Here is a 10,115-nt window from a genome sequence, read left to right as displayed (position 1 = left end):
CATGGCTGGCTTGGCCACTGCTGCTGTCATTTCTTAGCATCCTTCCCAGCACGAGCAGCATGGGGGAGACCTGCTCTGTATTTTCACCCAGAAGGGGAAAACCACAGACCCCTCCCATGAAGCATCCTTTCTGCTTCTGTCACTCTGCCAGCACCTTGGTTTTCTCTGGGAAGCCACAGAGTGTTTTGTAGAGTTACACAACAGTGAAAAGGACAAGACATCAAATAGAGGCAGCACTGGCAGGTGTCTGCAAGCACTTGAGGAGGTGCCAGAAGGCAAATAGAGCTTTTTCCCTTACATTTCCAGATCAAAATTCAGAACAAGCTTTAAATGCAACCTTTTATACAGCCTGAAAGTGAGAATTCCTCTACAGAAAGACATGGAGGACTGAGCAACAAAGGAATTAATTAAATCCCCAAGGTCTCCATAACTCTTCCATGTCTCTGTTTAGCATTAATGTGGCTTTCAGGAAGCAGCCAGGCTTATCAGGCAAAGGGAGACAAAGTTTACAGGAGTCCCAGTGGGGCTTGTGCACCCCTACTGCAGTGGCATCCAGCTGATTTCCCTGCCACCAGCCCCAATGGACACTGAGCTGTTCCCCTTCCCACCTGAGCTGCCTGAGGACATGCCCAGCCAGGGGCTGTGACAGCTGTGCCCAGGAGGGCTGCAGGGACAGACTGACCCTCTCCTGCCTCCTGCTGCTGCTGCTCCCCCTGACAAACAGCCTCACACCCACAGGGCTGTGTCCAGGCCCCTTGGGGCCCCAAAAATCCAGAGGCTGAGAGATTTTCCCTTGGCCACAGGAGCAGGTGACTCAGTCATATCTTAGGGTATGTTCATTTAGACTATGAGGAAATTATTTTAAAGCCTTGAGCAAGCCCAGAGTACTGACCCTGGCAAATGAAGTTCCCCCAGAATGGTAAGGGCTTCCCAGAAGAAAATTTATCTGGCTTTTGGTGTAAATTTCATGCGTGAAGATGAGGCAGGCAGCAGAACAGCAAGGCAGGCTGTTTACAGTTCAAAACAATAGATGTCTTTTTAAAAATGTTTTTAAAATAAAAAATAGAAGATTCATCATTTCTTTGGTTTAACTTCCTCCACAGTTAGTCAGAAATCATCAGGAAATGGCACCGAAGGAAATCCGTCCCGTTCTGCCTGCTCAGCACAAGGAATGTGCTCACCCCAGGACAGGGGAGGGGGGGCTCTGCCCTTCAGAGCTGAGCAACTCACCAGAGGCAGCTCAGGAGGGAACTTGCATGACACGTAAAGACAAAATGACAGGGAGAAAAAATAAAGATGGGTTTCCACAATCAGCACGCTCAGAATCTGACTTTTGCACCAAATTAAAATCTGGAATAACCAGAAATGTCAGTAATTCTTTTTTCCATGTTTATATATGGGGGAAAAAACCCCAAGATGAATGGCCCTTAGCTATGGACATTATCTATCTTCCCAGAACCCAAAACCATCTCAGCCACCACTGGTGGCTATTGCTTAAGCAGAAAGTGGGGGAGCTCATCACCATGGCTGGTTATTAGGAAAAAGCAATCACAGCACAAAGTATATTCCATGACTACTCAAAGTCTTTGCCAGCACCGAGTGCTTTCTTCACCAAAGTATTCTCCTTTTTATCTCCCCTCTGCTGTTGGGGTGACAGCCACCAGGCCACACATGATTTGAACAGCAGATAAGGATTCTCTCTAGACCTATTGAAGGACAGATATTTGCATGCTTTCCAAGCCAAAATAAAAGGTGATGGCTTGGGATGTGGAAGTTTTGTTCCCCTGAGCTCCTACCCACTGAAGCCTTGGGCAAAGCTGAGGGGGAATCCAGGACTCAGGCCCTCAAGTTAAAGCAATTCACCTGGATTTGTTCTCATAAAGGGCATTTTTCATCAACTGCTTGGTAACAAAATCAGTCAACATGCTGTTCTGGCTGATGTTAAATTGGCTGTAGAATCATTGCTGCCCTTGCCTGTTCCCAGCCCCACAGTGTCCACTGCTAAGGTCCAAGATGTCCAGTCTGCTTCTACCAAGGCTGAGCAACCCAACTTGGATTTATCAAAGCCAGAATTTCTGGTATGGGTTGTTGTTTGTGCCACCAAGTTAGACACACAGGACAGAGCTCAAGGACACCCTTCAGGCAGGGCTCACCTCCTCCTCCCCATGTCTCAGGCTGTCAGACACCTTCCTTATGTGCTTCTTCACTTCACAGCCCATCTGAAAGACTCCCAGCCCTGAGGGGCTGCCAGTGGAACAGTACATGCTGGAACTGAAAAGCAAGCAGACCTCTATCTGTATAAAAGATTTTTATCTCTGTAATGGTATCTATATATAGCTTGAGGACACATCTATGTATCTAGTCTCAAGAAGCAGAAGGCATCTGTCTCCTACACTGGGACACAGAGGCATGTGGGGGCTGGCCTGGAGCTGCACTGTTCCTCAGGGAAGAGCAGAGTTTCCATTTCTGTGTCTGCCTGGCTGCCCAGGGCCTGCTCTGCCATGCCTGTGCACACCAAGACCTTGGAGGCCGTGCCCACCCCAGCAGGTCCCTGCGCTGCCTGGGAAAGGGACAGGAAAATGCCAGTTTTCCCTGTCACCTTCCCTGTGCAGAGCTGCCCGGGGGCAGTGTGACCACCACCAGCAGCTTGGGCTGTGACAGGGATGGTGCAGAACTCCAGCCATGGTGACTGCAGTTTCCAATTGCATTTATTGCCATGGGAAATGTGCTCTCTCTGCTCTCAGTGCCGTGTGGGTCTGAGCCCATGCTGTGGCTCCCGGGGTCAGGCTTTTAAGGGACAGTTAAGACAAATAAGGTGCAGCCACCTGTAACAACTCTGCTCCTGATCAGGTCAGTGAGGGATGGCTACAGCCAGGTTCACTCCTAGCAGTTCCCATGCTGTCTGTGAGACCCATTGCAATATCGGTCATGGGTTTTGGTTTGCTAGCAGTGGCCACTACTGCAGAACTGGGATGGCACTGGTGACACCAACTCTGCAGCTCCTCAGTGCCAGTGCTGCTGTCACAGGGTTCTGGCACACAGCAAGGCAGAGGTGTGAGCACTGCATTAGCTGGAAATGCCTTGGTACAAACATCTCCCCTCCAGTGCCTTGGGCTCCTTGTCCCAGGGAGATAACCAGCAGTATCAGGCTGTGCCCAGGCAGAGCAGGGTGCACCAGCCACGGGCGGGAACCTGCCAACACCCAGAGCCTTTAGGGTGGAAGGGCCCCAAGCTGCACCATGGCTGTCCACTCCATGACAGTTTTGCATGCAGGAATCTTTGCAGTCCCTGTTTTTGTAATTTTTGCCATGTTTTACCTTCTGAAGCAGGCAGAAAGCTGTCCATGTTAATGTAGTTGCTTTTACCCTGTGGCATGGGCACTTGTGTGGCTGCTGGATGGTTCCCCAGACACCCCATGGTGGGTGGTGTTCCTAGACCAGACTCAGAGATATCTGAGCCCCAGGAACACCCACCACAGTTAATCCTGCTCTGATGTTGGCCCGTCGCCCCCCACTCCAAACCCACGACCTCCAGGGGTGGGTGGCACCCTGGTGAAGGATGGCCCAGCTGATGGTGTTTGCAATGAACACCCTCTCTGGCTGCCTCTGCAGCCCTCACAGCCCCAGGCCCTTCTCAGTTGGTGCCTGAAGAACAAAGTGATGCCATTTCCTTCACAAGCTCAATTCACAGGCAGCCCTGCTGTGGCCACACTGCCACTATCAGTTCTCAAGTGGGGTTTTGCTGCTCCCCCCTTGCAGGGACACAGAAGCTACCATCACCTTCTCTGTGCACTTTCTGCTGGGTGCAGAAAAAGACTTTTCCATGACAGTGCAGAGCCCAGTGCCTGTGACTGCATTGCCCTGAAACACCAACCCCACCACTGTGTGAGGAATGGAAGGCTCATCCATCACTAAGATGCTGTGTGTGCTTGCAAACTAAACCCCACACTTGCATTCATCAGAGAAAATCCTGCCAGAATTGGGGATTCATGACGGGTTGCCTGTACTCCCTTTCTGTTTTTGCTGATTAATTTTATACACAGAAGGAGAATTCTTGCAAAAAACAAGACTGAGGTTGTGCTGTGATGTTTAAGGGTGTAAGGATGATGAAACCCAGGGGAAGAGGGAATATTGTTGAATAGGCATGATGGAAACCAAGCAAATGGCTTTTCAGCAAACAAATGTCTCTGTCACTGCCTGCACACTCTCAGCCTGCAAATCCTTAACACTTCAAAAAACAATAGGAGCCAAAGCAACTGATTGCAATGCAAAGGCCACTTCATAGCTGTGAAAATAATAGCAATAGGCAGCTAATAAACGTTTTCATTTTAGCTGATCACAAAGAAAGGTGAAATAAACCCATGCTTGCTGAGAGCAAAGCATGTGCACAGGCTTGTGCTGTTAACATGTGTGTGTTCCACACTTTGGAAATGTGCACGAAATTTGGCCACAGGGCTTTCAGCAGTAGCCAGAGCATCCTTGTGCCAGCTGCCTATGGAGCACAGGGCACTGTCCTGTGCTCAGCATTCTTGTGCCCTGAAACATGTCCAGCCCTTGACATTTTTTTGCCTCCCAGGCAATGTGCTGGACAACAAAACTTCACCTCCCTAGCGATGCTACCTAGTGAAACCAGCTATTTTATAGCTGATACTTGGAACACCCATTCTCACCTCTGGGATGAAGATGGCTTGTGTAAAAAGAAGGGAAGAGCGCGGAAAGGAACGTGGCACTCTCTGCTTGGCTGACTTTCTACAAATACCGTGCTCAGCTCTCTCATCTGCATGCTCAGCACAGCAGCTTCTCCCGACCCTGCCAGGCTGATGGGATCTGATTTTCAACATTTATTGGAAGATCACTCTCCATCCATCCTCTCCCCAGTAATTCTTGAGCCCACCGCCCACCTTATTTTCAAGTAAATAAATGTCTTGCTTGCAAATTTTGTGAGAGGAGGTAATCAGGCTGAAAAAAACCAAAAGAGGCAAGAGAATGAATGAAACCCTGGGAAAAAAAAAAACTTGATTGGGAGTTGGTGGCTATTAGAGACCAGAAAATCCACTCTTCACTTAAGGTTTCTCTCTCATGTGGATTCACTGGTGCCTAGTAAAGCATGAACTTCCATCTGAGTTTTTCCTGTGGTTAGAACATTTGCAGTGTGTGGCTTCTCTGATGTCTTTTAAGCAACAGAATTGTGCTGCAGCCTTGGAGAACTCAGTCTGCCAGTCCCCCAGCATAAACCCATAGAAAATTATCCCTTTGTTTACCTAGTAGTTCTGTGGCACATGGGGCTGCTTGTAAGATGCAGCATTTCCCACAAAAATGGAAATTTTTGTCAAAAGGACAAGTGGCAAAGGCAGGTTGTGTATGGTGGGAGCCACTCCATCTGACAGTACCAGCTCAGGCTCCCTCCTCCACTGTGACCAGCCCCTCATCTGTCTCTAGAGCCTCTCAGTTACCTCTGTGAAGACCCAGTTTTGGTTAAATTCTTAGTGCTTGTGCTAAATTCTAAACTCAAGTATCTTTTTTGGTTTATTTCAGTTTGTATAAAAAAAAATTAGTCCCACATTCAAAAACATCCATCTTTTGGACAATTTTGAAACCACCCTATTTCAATGTCATTGATTTGGTGCTTCTTCTATCAGCAAGGTATTGCAAACAAGCATTTCAATTTCAAAATACTTGTAATTCTACTGTTTGCATCTAATTCTGTGTCTCCCTTTCAGGATCAGCTTTTCAGAGGCTTGTGAGCACTCAGTAACACAGTGAGATGCCTTGATGGCATCTCACAAGTGCCTAAGCTCATTAGTCCAAGCCTTTTTCTGGTTTGTTCTGGTTTTTTTGCAACTCTAGATAAAAGGTATGTGCTGCCCTTATCTTCCATTTCACTGACACACTTAAGGAACTGAAATGGAAGATTTTCCTTTATAAGCATCTGTAGCTTTGTCCCTCTTTATTCCTGCTTAGCCAAATGTCTCATTTTATTGTTATTTTTTGTCCCCATTTATTTCTTTGGTATGAAACTAATGCCTGATGGGCTGTAATTTCCAGGAGTACTTTAAACTGATTTTAAGACAAGATTGATTTCCATTGGCAGTGTTATATTTTTTTGGAGGCTGTGCTGCTAGCTCCTTCCTCTGTTGCCATGGCACAGCCCCCCCACACACACACCCAGATCCTTTTTCCCCAAGCCAGGTATGCTCCTTTTCCTTGGCAGGGACAGAAATATTGGGAATCTGCTTTGGTCCACAATTTGTATAATTTGATTAGGCTGATGATTTTAGCTTTCTTGCTTCTACAGGTTTTATTTGTTCTATAGTTAAAATGATGAGTGTAAGGGCAGGGAATGGCTCTCGTGGTCCTGACCAAGGGTTCTCCAAGCTGCAGCCTCTGAGGTTTCTAAAACAGCTCCAGCACCTGCCTCACACCTTGTCTTATCACCCTGAGTCCCCTGTCACAGACAGGCCCCAGGAATGAACCCCAAGGTGATGGAAACAATGAATGAATGCATTGGTCACCTGTCAACCCAAGCCCTCTGAAGTGTTTGGAGCAGGGCAGCCATGCCATTTCCTCAGGTGACAATTACACGTCCTTAAGTGTCTGCTAACGCCAGCAGTGACTGAATCAGAATTGCCCAGTGTACACACACACACACACACACACACACATGGTTCTGGAAAATAAACAAGGTTTGTCCTGGGACAGTCCCAACGCCAAAACTGAGCCCTCCCCCCTCAAACCAAGACTAATCTTCCAAGCCTAAGCCTCGATCCTGAATTTGTGTGAGATACTGTACTCAGTTCCTGCTTTTCAAAACCCTTCTCATAAACCTACTCAGGAAGTAACAGACCAAACCAAGAATAATTCTATTACACCAATTGCATCATATTGTAGTATTTATTTTGTTTTCCCTTAAAATAAACCATTAAATGGTAATGTTAAACAGAGAAGTCAGGCAACGGAGACTTCCATGAACCTTGCTCAATTGCTCAGTAGATGGAACCAGAACAGCTTCTTCACCAAACAGAAACTCTTTCACAGGGAAGTACTTCAGAAATAAATCAGAAATCTTCTCAAATCTGTTGTTATTGACAGCCTTACACCTGCAAAGAACACGAGAAGCCTAAGGGCAGGAACAGCAACCAGCTGCTGCAATGGGAGCCACGGGAGTTCTGCCTTTCTGCCTCCCAGCAATTTTTGCAACTGTGGCATAACTCCAGATTAGTTTTTCCTTCCCTTTCTTTCTTTTCCTCTTTCTTTTCTCTCTTCTCTATACAAAGCCAGCAATTTAAAAGTTCAAACTTCACCAGCAGTCAAGTTTGGGAGGCAGAAGCTGGAGATGGCTGGGAAGAGGAGAGACAGCTCCCAGGCCAAGTCCTGCCCCAGTCCCTGCTCCTCGGCAGGGGCTGAATGGGAGGGACAGGGGAAGTGACACCTTCTTCCCTCATGTGACAGGAGAGGTGACAACCAGTCTGTGGCTTTAGCACTCCTACACTGTTCAGCATAAATATCACGTCTGCAGGGTGCTTGGAAAAGGGGCTTAAAGTCCCAGGTATTGTGTACAATTTTTGCATCTTGTGGGCTCCAAAACCTGCCCTGAGACAAACCTGGTCACTGCTCAGGGTCTCTTGAGGTGTGGTCCTGGAGAAAGGGGCTTGTGATCTGATTTTCTTACATTCTGTAGTTTTGCAAGGTTTGAATGAATCCAGCTATAGAGGGTCCCAGTTCTGGAGCCCAATTTCTTATCAACATTTTACAACTCAGAGAGAGGGAAACAAAGATCATTAAAAGAGACTGGCAGAATATGGTACTCTTAAATCCAAGCTGGACAACAGTGGGTGGAGTTTTTCCTGTCATGTCTCTGTTCAGGTAAGAATTAGTTAAATAACATTGAAACTCCTTCTGGTATTAGGCTTTTTAGATGATGCTTATGCCTTGTTTCTCTCCCAGAAACCTCCTCACCCAATTTTAACCACACCTGACAGCAGCAAAGATCCCCAAAGCACTCTGTTTTGGCAAAGCTCATGGAAAACTGGGAGTCAAGGAGAACTCTTGGTGCCCCTGTATGGAAAAAGGCTGGGTCAAGGATTGACTCATTGTTATGACTGGAGTGCTGGATCAGGAAATCAGCCTCAAGCCCCATCTCAGCCCCCTGGAATCCCATCTCTGCTGCTGCCATGGTTTGTTTCCTTCCCTTGCAGGCAGCATGGAATCGAGGTGTTTCTCATTCACTTCAGTGCCTGAACTGTGAAAGAAGCAGCCTTGTTTACTGCTCACTCCTCCATGCAGATAGATGTCTTACTGGCCACCAGGAAAAATGCTAATGAGAGCATTTTAACTCTCCTGGGTTTAAACTGGGATTGAACAAGCCTGAATAAATTTAGATTTTATAATTTCAGATCACAATCACAGTATAAAAAAGAATAATTGAGTTGTGATTTTTATCTCAACTCTATCAGCAAAACAACAGCCTCCAGTAAGGTAGGTTGTGCTCTATTTTGGATTCAGTGCTACTGAGCAGATGGTATTTATTGACAAACCTGCTGCTAAACTGTTTGCATTCCCGGGGCTGTAGGTAGAGTCAGCCCACAGCACACTCACTACTCATTGGTAAAATACTCATTTCCCTGGAAAACCATCTGAGTCATTCAGCCATGGCAGGAGCCCAGAACCATCCATTCCCCCCACTGCCACTATCCCCAAGCACTATTTATATGCATCCAAGCCTGAACCACATTTCCTGTCTGATGCCTTCATTACCTGCCCTATAGTAAACAGAAGGCAGCAAAATGAATGAGATGTAAATTGTACATATAATTTCCACTTTTCATCTTTACTAAAATGAACTAAAGCATAGGTGCAGGAGAGGGGCCATGAGCAAGGCTTTTTGCATTAGCCTGGGCAGACATCAGGGCCTGAAGGGCAGATTCTTCCTCCAAGGGACAGGACAAGAGGAAATAGCCTCAAGTTGTGCCAGAGGAGGTTCAGGCTTGATATTAGGAAAAATTTCTTTACCAGAAGGGTTGTCAAGCATTGACAAAAGGTTGCCCAGGGCAGTGGTGGAGGCACCATTCCTGGAGATATTTAAAAGCTGTGTAGATGTGGTACTTGGAGACATGGTTTAGTGGTAGCTGTGGCAATACTGGGTTAATGGCTGGACTTAATGATCTTAAGGGTCATTTCCAACCTAAATGATTCTGTCATTCTACCTGCAGCCAACCAGGGGGTGCACAGGATGGCCTGAACCCAGGGCAAGTCAATGCACTGACTGAAGAGGGAGATTTGAACTCAGATTTGGGCCTGACCAGCACATGGAGTAAAGACAGAACCATGGCTAAGGGAAAACACTCAACTCAGGCACTTTTATGTGGAATTTAGGCTTTCTGAAACAGAACAAAATAAGTGAGTCCCTGCTGGGGAAGGAGGTACTACAGAATGGCTGCTGTGCTTCAGCTCACACCCTCCTTAATTGCAAAAGAACTTCCCTGTTTAGACAGGCCCAAAGAGATGTAGACATTTTTAATGTGTATTTAATCTTTCCATTTCTTCTTTTCTTACTGTTTTGATGTTCCCTCAGGCTTTGAAGATTCAAGATCACTTTTTTCCTCAGAAACTACAAGCCTTAAAACAAAAATAAGGCAGCTGGAAATTGCCTGCTGCCAGTGAGACTGAAGAGGTTGTAACTTTTCCCAGCATAGGAAATGTTCAATAATTTAATATCAGTGACCATGTATTAATGCATTTATGCCCTTAGGTCTATAGAAATCCTTCCTTCATGACATTACACACCCCAGTTCATTCACTAATATTTGTTCACTGTTATTGTGCTTTTCAATGGTAGCAAAAGAGACATCTCTGCTGCTGACCCTGCTCCCCTTTGTTGTTCTCTTTACATTTATTGCGTCTGGCTGGAATGGAGCTGATCTTCCCCACAGCAGCCCTCATAGGGTTGTGCTGTGTACTGGTATTCAATTTTAATTTTCTCCCCATCCCTCCAGCTGAGAATAGAGATGGGTTCATGGTCAAGGAGGGGACCTGACCATGGAGACCATCACACAGGTCATTCATGGATGTGAAACGTGCTGCAGTCAAGTTAAATCCCCCTGGCAGAGAGGGTTATGG

The sequence above is a fragment of the Molothrus aeneus genome, chromosome 14 (assembly GCF_037042795.1).
Source record: "Molothrus aeneus isolate 106 chromosome 14, BPBGC_Maene_1.0, whole genome shotgun sequence".
Lineage (NCBI taxonomy): Eukaryota > Metazoa > Chordata > Aves > Passeriformes > Icteridae > Molothrus > Molothrus aeneus.
Note: the sequence above shows the minus strand (reverse complement) of the source record.